General features: G+C 39.6%; 1 protein-coding gene across 1 annotated transcript in view; it reads left to right on the top strand.

The window, feature by feature from the left end:
• The window catches only part of LOC147584274 (uncharacterized), a 139,000-nt gene extending 132,243 nt beyond the window's left edge, over positions 1 to 6,757 (top strand). The window contains exon 9 of the mRNA XM_086716232.1: positions 5,022 to 6,757. The gene's annotated coding sequence lies outside the window, so the exon portion shown is untranslated. The remainder of the gene's footprint in view (positions 1 to 5,021) is intronic.
• Positions 6,758 to 13,501: the final 6,744 nt, after the last annotated feature.

Genomic DNA, 13,501 nt, shown 5'->3' on the forward strand with positions numbered 1-13,501 from the left:
GCTCTTCAATAGAAAAAAGTGGGTTTTACTGAAATCTCTCTCATCCATGCTATTTTTGCAGAGGCAAGAAGTGCCCATCTTCCTTTGGGGAAACAGAAGAATGATTTTTCTTAAGATTCTGATATACTGAAATACAAATTCACAACCATAAACGTGTTATAAAAATCAGGTTTTTGGGGCACCTGGGTGGCTCAGTCAGTTAAGCGTCCGACTTCGGCTCAGGTCATGATCTCACAGTCCGTGAGTTCGAGCCCTGCATCGGGCTCTGTGCTGACAGCTCAGACCCTGGAGCCTGCCTCGGATTCTGTGTCTCCCTCTCTCTGCCTGTCCCCTGCTCATCCTCTGTCTCTCTCTGTCTTGAAAAAAAACGAGTTTTTTTACCCCCACATAGTATACATGCACAGTGGAACCAGGAACCAATAATGTTGGGGCTATGTGCCTTTGAATTTCCAGGGATGCCCAATTTAGGCAGATAATTTTTGAAAGTGAAGTCAGTTCATTAAGTTGACAACCAGTGGTTTAACATATATGAACTTTCATAAAACTAAGTTCACAAGCCAGAAAAAACCTTCTGTAAGACCAGGTTTATTAAGATTTGGGTCAGAAAAAGCAATCACTCTAATGTATGCCATGTTGATTAGTTGCATTATTCATATCTTTATTGGAAGTACCTAATGGTTTGTTGTTAAGGTGTGGCATTATGTGTCTAGATTTGGCATATCAATAGGAACAGCAATAATAATTAATTTTTATTGGATTCTTACTGTGTGCCGACACTGTGATAGAAGCTGGGGCTATAATGGGAAGCAAAAAAAAAAAAAAAAAAGATACAATCTCATGTTGGTAACAACCTGTGAAATAGGTATAGACACAAACAAGGTCATAGAATTTAAATAATTTGTCCCTGGTTTGGTAGGTCATAAGTGGCAGGGCTAGAAATACAGTGCAGTATTTGCTATAGCAAACTAACTTTTGCTTTGGTTAAGAGACTCCAAACAAGCTAGAAAGAGCTCCCTGACACGGTGGAGGTGCCATACCAGCTTTGGACTGCTTATGCTTATACTGTCAAGGAGGGGAGAAATAAACTTCTGTCTTACTACTCAGCTATCCCTGGGTGTTGGCTTCATTCATATGTCTGAAGATGTATAATCATTCTTCAAAATTTTTTAGGTTTATTTATTTATTTTGAGAGAGACACACAGAGTGAGTGGGGAGAGGCAGAGAGAGTGGGGGTGTGAGAGGACCCTAAGCAGGCTCTGCACTATCACCACAGAGCCCCAACTGGGGCTCAGACTCATGAACCATGAAATCATGACCTGAGCTGAAACCAACGGATGCTTAACCAGCTGAGCCACCCAGGTGCCCCATAATCATTCTTTTTAAAGGCATTTCCTAGATGTTGCACTTCTAACTCATACTCACATCCTACTAGCTATACCTATCTGCCAGGAAAATATATTTTTGTAGCCATGTACTTCTCAAAATTTAGGGGTTCTAGTAATGAAGGAAAAAGGAAAGAATGGGTATTAGAGGATAGTTGGCAGTCTCCGCGTCATATGCCAATTATGAACATTGTTTTGAAATAAAATTTTGACCACAGGCTTAGACAATGACAGATGAGCTCAAGGCTTTGGGATATGCCTACGTCCATTATCCATTTCTTTCCAAGTAGTATATCAAAGTTATGTATGCATGTGTGTGTATGTATGTATGTATATATATGAATGTATACAGTGCATGTATGATATATTTAAATATAATATGTGAGATATTATAAATATTACATGATTCTACAGTGGACTCTGGTCATCTGCAATTGCTAATTCAAAATTTCACAAGAGAAGATCCCCCCTGCCCAGCTCTCAAACCTAATGCAGTCTCTGATGAACTCAGTTGCCCATATGGAGCTGCTTGGAAATATTGTGTCTTGCTCACAGATAGACCTCCATGGTCCTTTTTCCTGGGTCCAGCTCTTTAGGTCCTACTTTACTAGTGACTAAGAGAAAAACAAAAAAAGAAAAATAGAAGTTAAGTTAGAGCTGGTCTTATTAGTCTGCCGTAGGCCTTATCTAGAGGAAGTGTTATTGAGGAGCATCTCCCAAGTGAAAGGCAGTTCTATACCTGTTTTGCCTCACTGGCCATGTGGAAGTGGAGAGAAGCAATCTAAAGAGAGTGAGAATCACAAGAGATGAACTCCAAAGATGCCACAGCCTACAGAAGTCAGAACTTTTAACCTTTTTTCCGCATAGACCAAAAGCTTCGCTGCCTACTAAGAGGCTTGTTTGAATCCAGTAACTTGATTCAGTCTCTTACCTCTTTTCCTCCATGGGAGTGAGGCTGGGGAGTGGAGTAAGGGTAGAGAGCATGTGGAAGTGGAACTTTGCTGTCCCTCTAGAGATCAACATCAAGTACTTTGAAGGCACCATAACAAATACAGGACATGGCCTTTATCCCACTTTTTTTTTTTAATTAAAATTTTTTTTAATGTTTATTTATTTTTGAGAGAGACAGAGACAGAATGCGAGTGGGTTAGGGCAGAGAGAGAGGGAGACGCAGAATCCAAAGCAGGCTCCAGGCTCCGAGCTGTCAGCACAGAGCCCGACGCGGGGCTCGAACTCACAAGCTGTGATATCATGACCTGAGCCGAAGTCGGTTGCTCAACTGATTGAGCCACCCAGGCACCCCCGTATCCCACTTTTCAAAGAATTAATTGTCTGGGAGCTAATAGATATGAAACATTTGGTGAAGATTAAGTAGTTGAACTGTGTATTATTGATTATTCCAGAAGAACCCAGGTAAGAGATAAGTCAATGTAGATTTGTTTCTTGGGGAAAGCTTTTTAGATCATGTCACAAGTGAGGTGCCAAAGGATGAAAGGAACTAATTAAGAAGGCAGAAAAGAGGGGGTGATGCATAATGAGCTTAGAGGTCAGTGCATCTGTGTGCCTGAAGCAGAGACTTCATTTTGGAGACCAGAGAGTGAAGTAGAATAGGAAAGTAGGGTACTTCAGAATTCAGGCAGGAGTTAACCTGTAGGTAGTCATGTAAGTTGTTTTTTTTTTTTTTAATTAAGTTAATGTTAACTTCTTTTAAGTTTTTATGGAATGAAGGGAGGATAAATTAGGAAATTGAATGAATGAATAAATATAAAGACATTGTAGATATTATAAAAACTAGCCTCTTAAGTAGAATTTGTGTAGGCTGAGAAGACAGGGTTTCTATGCAGTATCTCAGTGACATAGGTTGCCAGGGAATAAGAGAAGTCAAGGCTAGGTGTATCAGGGACTGGAGTCTGCCTGCACTAGGGTTAGTCCGCAGTCTAGTCCACAGTGAACAAGAGGAAGTGATGATCTTAGGGTTGGGTCACGAAAGAAACTGAGGAGATCCAATTCAGCAGGAGACTTGGTTAACTAGAATGTAGACAGCAGGTGAGATTGAGTCAGGAATGGTGGTGTCATGGCAGGGAGCAATCTAATCGTAGCTGGATCCCAGCCAGCAGCTAGAGTTCTGGAATAGAATCTGGGGAAGTGTAGTGTCATGGCCCTAGTCAAGTAGGTTTAAGTTCAGGGCAAGGCACATGGTATTGAAGGAAAGAGGGAAACTAGTCAAGGTAAAAGCCAGCTCCAAAGATTGGGCCAACATGTCTAGAGGAAGCAGGGAAATGGAGAAATGATGAAGCCGTGTAAACTCAGTGCAATTCAATGCACTTGTGGCCAAGGAAGGAATACGGTTCCTGCTATCTGGTGGGCTGAGGTTGCTTCTCTTTTGCCTGCCTGATGAGGATGGGTTGAAGGTCACAGCTGGGCTGAGCCTCTTTAGTAGAGACTTCAGGGGACCGAAGTCAGACAGATCTTGGAGCGAATGGCTGCAGTGGAGGCCCAGTGGAGGTAGCATCACCTGGAAGGAATTGAGACTAGAGCAGAGGAGATGTAGGCATAGCTAGGAGCCTGTCATATGCCAGGCAGAGGAGATCAGGTCTTGACAAAGGGGTAGGGAGGATTTAGTAGAAATTCAGAAGTAAAGGGCACTGCAAAAGACATTTCAAATTAAGAAGATGTTTCAGTGACAAGTTTGATATAATGGGTAGAGAAGGAAAAGCCTAAAATGATTCCAGGCTGATATTAAATGCTCATATAGTATGACATTTTTGTTCATGAGCTGAAGGGTGCTTTAAGCACATTACTTTGCGCCTGCTTTTTTAAAAACCCAAATAAATAAAGTAAATTAGTGAATAAATGTGTTAAGTCTAAGCTTACTTGTGTGTTTGTTGGCTTTACATCTCAACTGCAGTGGGTCTGCAGTGGGACATTTTAGAGAGAAATAGCCCTTGAGCATGTGAATGTTTCTTGCAAAGATGGTTTTCTTTCCTGTTCTGAGATAGTGTTAGTAAGGTGCATGTGCCTGAGTATGACTGAAAAGCCTAAGGTGGGGCCTACCTGTATCTGTCTGTTGCTATCAAGGGCCCTTGTCTGCCGGAGGTGACCTTTGAAGTGTTTATGCATCTTTTACTTACCTGGTTAGTTCAGAGCCTTTGCTGAGTAAAGAGTGCTCCTCCCCAGCCTGATTGCTTCACAGCAGGAGGCTGTCTGCAGCTGTGATTTCCTGGCCATCCACTTTGGTGCCACCTGATGGGACACAGGCATGGACAAAAATTTACTATTCATTAAGGGATAGGGCTCGGCACCTCAGGAGGGGTTTATTCCTGTTTATGGAGGCAAGGGAAGAAAATGCAGATTCCTTACCTGGATAGGGACATTTTGTTTTCAAAATGTATAGATATGTGGTGTTTCTGATTTTATTAGGGCTCGGATCTGCACCTGGGTGGCATGGGTTTCAAAGTCATTATTTAAGGTAAGGAAAGATAACTTCAAACAGCATTACCACCACCAAAGATCTTGGTTGTATTTTTGAAAGTTTGAGCTAAATAATTGTAGTGATCACCAAAAGACCAACTGCTGTACTTCTGAAAAGTTGCTCTTAGAAAGGCTTGGATTAATCATTTGTTTCCATTTTGTTCACAGATGTACTGTCTGTAGGACAGGGGTAGACTGAATACCTGCTTCACTGAATACCTGCTTCACATCACCTTTCACATTTTCTTATTGGAAAGACAGCCGTTGGAGAATCATCTTGTTACCATCAGCAAAAATGCAAACAAATCAAGACATTAAGAATGCCACAGTGGCCAGCAGTTAATGATGCCAGTGTTACACAAGCTTCGGCAAAGTTTTCAAGACAGTGTGCCTCACTAGCCATAAATCAGGAAAGATTGAACTTATCCTTTTTTGTCTCAGCTGTTCCTTAAATCAATGCAACCCCTCCAAATTAATGTGAATTGAAACATGCATTGTCTTTTCAGCTTAATTGAGTACTTACTATGTGTGAATCACTGCACAAAATAGGGGAGGGAAAATGAGGGAGACAATTAGGATGTGTTTCCTGCCTTCAATGGATTTACAATTAGTTTCAGGGCACTTTTTTTCTTCTGCTCTTAATTAAGTGTGTCCCTAAGATAGAAAACAAATGAATGGAAAAGTGTATTCTGCAAGTATTTTAAATCCCTTTAATAAAACACAAAACAAAACAAAACAAAACAAAATAATCTAATGTGGGCAACTCAGGACATCTTCCATTTTTTTGGAGTTTCAATAGGTAGGATTTATTTCATTGATTTTATAAATATTCAGTAGATGTTAGAGATATTAACACATTATAGTTGGAGTTAATTGAATTAAATTATTTGTTTTCCCCTTTAGGTGTAGATTGTCTGTTGGAAAAGTATATTGTGTTTGTACATTTCTTGCAGAGTAGGTAGATGAATTACATCTGTTGTCTCTGTAGGCCTCTACCTTCTGTGCCCTAGGGGCCTGACATTCTGAGTAAGTTATTAGCGTGGGGAAGGGAAGATTTGGATCAAACTTGGGAAAGCTCATGGACCCAAGATAGGGCAGGGAAGGAGCAAAACAGACCTAGGCAGTGACTCTGTAGGAAAACTTGGCTGTTTTAGTATTCATTGTGTTGTCTTCTATGTTCCAAAATTACTGTACAGTTTTTTCAAAAATTTATTTCTGATCTGGGAATAAGTCATGATTTTTCCAATGTTAAGGCACTAATATGACTGCAGACACTAGACATTTTATGTAGTGTATGTAACACATTTTAGCATGTACGAACCAACAATAGACATGTCTTTGTCTTCAGTAGTGTCCATCTGAATTGAAAATGTGCCAGCTTTTTTTTTCTTAAAATCATTATCAACAGACTTCTTAATTAAGCTGCCAATACATACTGCCAATAGCACTATGTGCCCTTTGAGAAATGAATCGTGTAAGTGCTGTTTCCCTCTTACTGAATAAACCATGTTGCTCCATAGAAAGTGGATTTAAAATGTTCTTTGAATAGGAAATTATATTGCTTCCGAAAGAATTTGATAAGAATTCTCATACCTTCCTTTCTTTACTTAATTTCCAAAAACTTTTATTTGCTCCTCAATAAGGAATAGTTCTAATTTGACTGATAACTTTAGTTGTATGAGTCATCCTTAATAGGATGCCTGCCCCCAAACTCCTGATGGTGATATCGGATATTTGTTAATCTGAGTTACAAAACTATATTGTATGAAACTGTAGCATTTGTTTCCTATTCTGGGAAAAATTTGTGGAGGGACCATCTCTGTGTTCCCAGAACCTAGCACAGTACCTGGTGCATAGTAAGTATATGTTGAGTAACATTTGGTGATTAAAATGTGTAAAGTAGCTTTTTTTCTGTGGTTCTTAAAACTCTATAAAAAGACAGAGGGGTCTTGCTAACAGAGTAGCACCTTCACTGGTTTGTAGTTTATAGTCAGTCTCGTTAGAATGAGTCCCAAATCAACTGGATTCTTCATATACGGTCTAGTCCCCTGGGCTTCTGAATGAGTGTCTTGGATTCATCAGTTCAGCCCTGTGATTTGTACTAACATCCACTCTGCTTCCTCTGGCCCTTGGCCAGCTCAATAGGGGTGGGCCTTTGGAGGGGCTGTTCCGCTTCTCCTCCTCTGGCTTGTCCACCAATAGAAGAGCAATCACTCTATTCACTGGGTATTCACGACATGCCAGGCGCTGAGCTAAGTGTTTTTACACATATTCTCTCACTTAATTATCTCATTTAAACCTTACAGCAACCATCTGAAGTAGGTATTATCTACTGCAGAGATATGTATGTATCTTGCTTAAGTCATGGGGATCTAAATCCAGATCTCTTAGATTCTAAAGCCTGAACTATTAACCTCTCCCCTCTGCTGCATCCCAGGAGAAATTCCCAGTGCCTGGTGGTGTGGGGGCAGATCAAATCTGGACGTAGTCCAGAATCATTTCATTTAGTATTCCCAAACAGCAAACTGTCTAACAGATAAAACGCAGCAAATCACAGTTGTTTTGAGAATGGGGGAGGGCAGAGCAATTGGGAGAAAGCAAAGTTGGAAACAAACCAATTTGAGTCAAGCCTTTAGCCTTTATCTCATAATGCCTTTTTTTTTAACTTTCTTTTTTTAACACAGCCTGACACCATGTGATAAATCAAAGCCTGACGTAATTGACCCAGAATTGATCCCCAAATGTCTTTTAGGGGAACATGCTTTAACTCTGGTTGTTGATTCTGAGGAATAATTGCCACCCTAGTAAGGTAATTACATATGCCATTGTTTATACACATAATAGGCTCAGAATGCATATTCTGCACAGAGGGAAAGTGAGTCCTGCTTACACATTAGGGGTGTGTACCATGTGTTGTGTCAGAATGCCACAAATAGCACTTGAACTGCTCCGTTACCGCTGATTTCCCTGACGTGTGTGTGCACGCGTGTGCGTGTAAGGGTGAGGTTAGGAGTGAGGAAGGAGATGGGCCATGGAAGGCTGTTTGTTGAGCCGGGTGGCAGTGATTTGCTTTTCCTTAATTTTTTAGTTTACTCAAACATCTTCTGGATCTGATTCACTTAGCTCGGTCTGGTAAAAGGGCTGTTTTTTCTTCCTGTTTGGCATGTGCTTATTAATGAGCTCTCATATTTCTTTCCATCAAAGGCTGTTTACTTTGTGGAAATATAAAGTGAGAATCATTCTCCACAACATCCTCCTAAATGCCCTGTTTTTGACCACCCCTTTAAGTACACCAAAGAGTCAGCTAAAATGGTAGCTAGTGCCTTTCCTTTCACTGTGCTTTCTGGTAAAACTTAAATGGGATTTAAACCACAAATGACCAATTAAAGCACTTCATGCCTTTTTCCTTTAGCCATAAGACAGTAGTTATCCTAAGTAAATATAACAAATAGGCTATTTTGTGGTAGTCTAACCCTAGCATCATGTGTATATATTTTTAAATCAAAGCCTTAAAAAACCCAAAATGTCATGACTTTTTGTAGTACTGCACATTGAAAGAAATACATATGTATTCCAGTATGGAACTGAGCATTGTTTGAGGCCAAAGCAATTCATCCTGGGCTGTTCTCTGCCGCAGTGTCCAGCAAATTGCACGACCTGCTTGTTAGAGTTGACAATAGTGTTTTACCCAACAAAGGCCTCTGCAGCTCTGAGCAGCAGTGGAATGTCAGAATGAGCACATTTCACACACAGATGTGCAGCCATAATAGCCTCTTAAGAAGATGCATGTGGCAGGGAGCTAAGGGTGGGGGTTGGGTGCTTGGAGTAGGTGGCGTGTGAGTGGGTAGGTTGGGGGTCAGTGAGAGAAGGAGGCCAACAGTTAGCAGTAGGGACATGGCCCCACTGACCACATTTAATCAGCCCTCTGTAAACAATTCAACATTTTCATTGTTCTCTAAAAACTAATAAAGAGCAACAAGCACTTTTCATTCATCTTGAAGTAATTTTCTGTCAGGTTGGAGCCCCTCGTGGCCTCCAGCTTGTGCAATGCTAGCTGTGTGATACAACAACTATTGCAATTTATTTTACAAACTCTGGTCATTCACATGTCAGTTAGTGTTCACCAAGCCGGCATCTGAAATTGTGCAGTTAACGAGTTTTACAACATTTCTATCAAGAGAAACTGTTTAGCATAACTGACTCTTAAGGAGTTATTATACCTCTAAAAATCCATTTTAAGGGGCATTATTTAAATAAAATAGAAAAACGGTTCACTGCCTTTTAAAGGGGCTACAAAAAAAGTCCATCAGCTCCAGTGCAGTAATCCTCAGCTTAAAGCACTCTTGAGAGTACTTCTGGGAATTGTCAGCATAATGAAATGTTTTGTGAAATGTCCAGATAGATTCCTCTACTCAACAATTTTACTGCACCATATTTATTTTCCTTCCAGTTTTTAAAGAAGTGAATTACTTTTTGAGAGGATGACTCTATGTTGTGTAGATTAACTGAGCACATTATTACCCAGGTTGTAGCAGAAGTGATGGTTCTCTTTGCAGTGTTATCTACATGCAGCTGCAGACGGGGGCAAAGGAGAGAAAGGCAGCTTTCCCTTCTTAGTGCTTTAGCTCCAGAAGGGTTAAATCACCGTGAGGTTTACAGATTTTTGTATTTTCCTCGGGCTACATTTCCTCAGACTTTGAACAACTTTGGGACAAAATAACACCTGTAAACACTTTATTTAAACTTTAAAAATTGGACTCTGTTTTCTTACCCTAAATACAAATGCAGGAAAACCCATACACTTGTACCTTGGCACATGCATAACGATGCATATCATTTGAATCTGGCCCATTTCAATGGGAGATGCTATTGAACATTTTGCTTAAAGAACAATGGATTCCTCACATTAACTGAGATGGCCAATGACCCCAAACCAATTAATGGCGAAAGTCTATAATAGAGCACTATATAGCATAGCAGCAAGTTCATTTAGCATATTATATTACCTAACGGGAGTAGAAGCCACCACTTGTAATGTAAATGGCTTAATGGTTCTTTCTACAGTGAGCAAGACCAGGAGAAAAATTATGTTCTGCTGTAACAAGAGATACTCCATATCCTTGGGAAGTGTATCTGTAACAGGGCACATTTTCATTTTGCCACAAATGGTCCCCTAATTTCGTAGACTGATGTTTGTGCACATGACTTTAATTTTCTGAGGGAGACAGGCAGGTGTTCTTGTGCCTGTTAGCTGTATCTGCCCATAAGAAGCACAGTAACATCCATGAGCCAAATACAATTTGACATAATTCATACCTTTATTACCTCCTACAGAATGATATTATTTCATGCTGGCACATTAATGTTTCCAGCACGATACTGTCATTCCTGGAAATTTTACCTTTTGAAGTTCAAATATTGAAGAATGACTTTTAAAATTCTCTAAGTGCCTTAGATTTGGGGGAAAATGCAACTTATTCCAAGGTCAGCTGTTTTACTCTTTTGTGATATTTGATGGCACTGCAGATAATGTTCAGATAATGGAGGAAGATCATATCTGAAAACTTACCTCTTCTTGACCAAAGAACTTTTTCCTCTTCTATTTCCATTTTTGCAAATAATATTTCATTAACTTCTCATGTCAGACTTCACTGTTATGTGTTCCCCTAGTGATGCAAATTCAGGAGATGCTGACCAAAAAAAATGTTTAAATGATTGCAGCTTGAATCCATTTGGTGTAGTACTTTGATCTGTCCTAATACTCCAGCAGTCAGAATTAGTTAGGGCAGATGGAGTATATAAGTTTCCTGTTGCCGCCATAGCAAATTACCACAAATTTAGTGGCTTGAAATAATACAAATTTATTAGCTCACATTTCAGTAGTTCAACGGTCTCATGGGGCTAAAATCACTTGTTGACAAAGCTACATTCTTTCTGGAGGCTCTGGAGGAGTGTCCTTTCTCTTGCCTTTTCTAGCTTCTAGACACCACCTGCTTTCCTTGACTTGTGGCCTCTTCCTCAAAAACTAGCAGTTTTTTTTTTTTTCAAAACTAGCAGTTTCTTCAAAATAGTGGTGAGTCAAATCCTTCTCACATGGCATCTATCTGACTCTTTTCCGCTATCACTTTTCTCTTTCTCTGACTGCAGCTGGAAAATGTTTTATACCTTTGAGGAATCATATGATTAGATTGGGCCCACCCAGAGAATCCAGGATAATCTCCCCATCTCAGGGTCCATATCTTAAAACACGTCTTAAATATCTCTTTTGTCAAGTAATCTATATTTACCGATTCTGGATAATGGGACTTGAACATCTTTGATGGGGAGAGGGAGTTGATGGCGTTAATCTGCCTACCACAGGGAATCTCTGAGAGTTCTTTCTCATGCAAGTATTTGGAGAGTTAGTTGCAGTTCCCAAACTTTTAAAATGATGCATGAAAATAGTTTTAAACTTTTGATTATGTAACCCAAAATATGTACATTTCCTTCTAAACCATCCTACTATTATTTTTATTAATAGTATATATACTATTAGAAACGATGGATTTCTTTTTAGTATATAAATAAGTAAAATGGATCTCCTAATGGTTTCTTTGCACCCCAATGCATCTTGTGTGCCCCTTATTTTGGAGAAGAAGGAAAAAGGATGAAGTTGGGATTAACTCGTGTAATGTGGCTCTTTATTCTTTCAGAATGTAAATCTTCAAAGTGAGGAAGGGACTGCAGAGACTTTTTGTCGGTCTCTGGTAGTTTTTGGAAGTGAGGAGGAAATTTATTTATTTGTTTCACTTACACTCTTACTGCTGTTTGTTCTTACTGAGTGTAACAGTATACACTGTAACATACCGGAAAGTTACCTGAAAGTTGAGAGCTGCCAATTACAGAATTACAAGACAAGTGCCACTTTATAAAAGGCTGGAAAGAGATTATTCACCAGAAGCACTAGAATAAGGCCATATCTCATCAAACAGCTACTCAGGTCAGCACAGTTGAAAATCCCAAGAAGCCAGGGGCTCAATGGCCATTTTAAACTCTAGCGGCAAGGTCCATGTGAAACTGGGTTGAGAGAAACAAAGCGTGATTCTGCTAAGTTCATTTTAAATCATAGTTTCAGACTCTGAAATCATCTGCACTATACCAGCCACTCTTGATCTCAGTGCCATATAGGCTTATTACAATGTAGGAAAACCAGAAATTGTAACACAAGCAGACTCTGTAAGTCCCCTCGTGTTAAAATGTGAGATGTTTTTAGAGCAGTCACCCTCAAAAGTGGAATCTTGCTAAGACATGCTGACACACCTCGGAAATCAAAAAGACCGTCTACTGGCGAATGAAAAGTAGGTTGCCGCAAAAATGTACATCAACTAGGAAACAAGTCAGTAAATGTTTGCCAACTGCCGTAAGTGTCCTGGAGGCAGTCTGGGAAGTATGTTTTTATTTAATTTTGTCCAGGCCACTTCCATTCTCTTCCTGAAAGGTGGGTAGGCAGTATCTTTCACTGATAGTTTCCATCAATGATCTCAAAATGTAACCGATAGCATGTCAATGATTACCATACAAAGAAGTTAAACACTACAGTGAAATTTCCCCATTGAAACCCAATACAGGGATTGGCAACAATGGGGAATCTGTTTTATTTGCATTTAATTTGTACCTTCACACTATTATCTCCCATGTTTTAGTTTCGGGAAATGTGGTCTCAGGCTATTATAACCACATTTCATGCTGCTGTTGCACTGTTATTTGATCTCTATGGTTGGAAATGACTTACTGAAAAAATAAAGCTAGCATACTTTATTTTAATTATACCAGTTCAGTGTCTAAATAAAAAATGTACTTTATATTTAATGTGGAGCACAGATTAACAGTTTTATGGGACATAAAATCTATCTATATCATTTTCTATTTACACATCAGTTATATATCTTTCTCTCAGCAAAACAAATGCCTATGGTGTGAAAACAAGGAAGGAGAGCATCGAAGTTACAATCACATGGGCAGTAAATAACATCTTAATTGGTCTGGAATGCCGGAGTTTGATTTTTTTTTCCTCCTGGCTTTTATTTATTGATCTCTATAGCTTATTTATCTTTCCAGTGATTTGTACAAGTCTATCTCCTTTCCTCAATAAGCCAATCTATGGTGGTTTTATATTGCACATCCCATCTGGGGAAATGGTCTGGTGAGAGAAGTGCAGTTGCTCCTGGAAAAGCCATTATTTAAAAGCTTTTGTGGAGGTAAGGGTGACTTCTTAGTTTTTACGCTTTGTCTTCTGGAAAAAAGAAGGAAAGAAGAAGTGCCACTGTTATGAAGTTGCCACCCAATGAATGTTTCAGCAGTTCTCTTCTCTGCCGTGTTTGGCAGCAGTAAGAAAACAAAGAAGGATTGAATGTACACTGGGAAATGTCTTTTAAATGTTCCTGTCTACGATTTAGCGCCTAGTGATGGTAGCGGACAGGAATGGATTGTATATTCCTCCTACAAGATATGTAAACCTTGGGCTTTCCCCTCTATGCATTTCTACTGTTCCATTCCTAATATCTTTTTAAATAGCTCTTTAGGATAAACTGCACTTCAAATGACACACGATGCCCCATAGGGCAGTTGAGAACTGGCAAATGTAACCATGCTCAGGAAAACTAGTTGGC

The sequence above is a fragment of the Puma concolor genome, chromosome A1 (assembly GCF_028749965.1).
Source record: "Puma concolor isolate L17-30 chromosome A1, mPumCon1.1.hap2, whole genome shotgun sequence".
In the NCBI taxonomy this organism is placed as follows: Eukaryota; Metazoa; Chordata; class Mammalia; order Carnivora; family Felidae; genus Puma; species Puma concolor.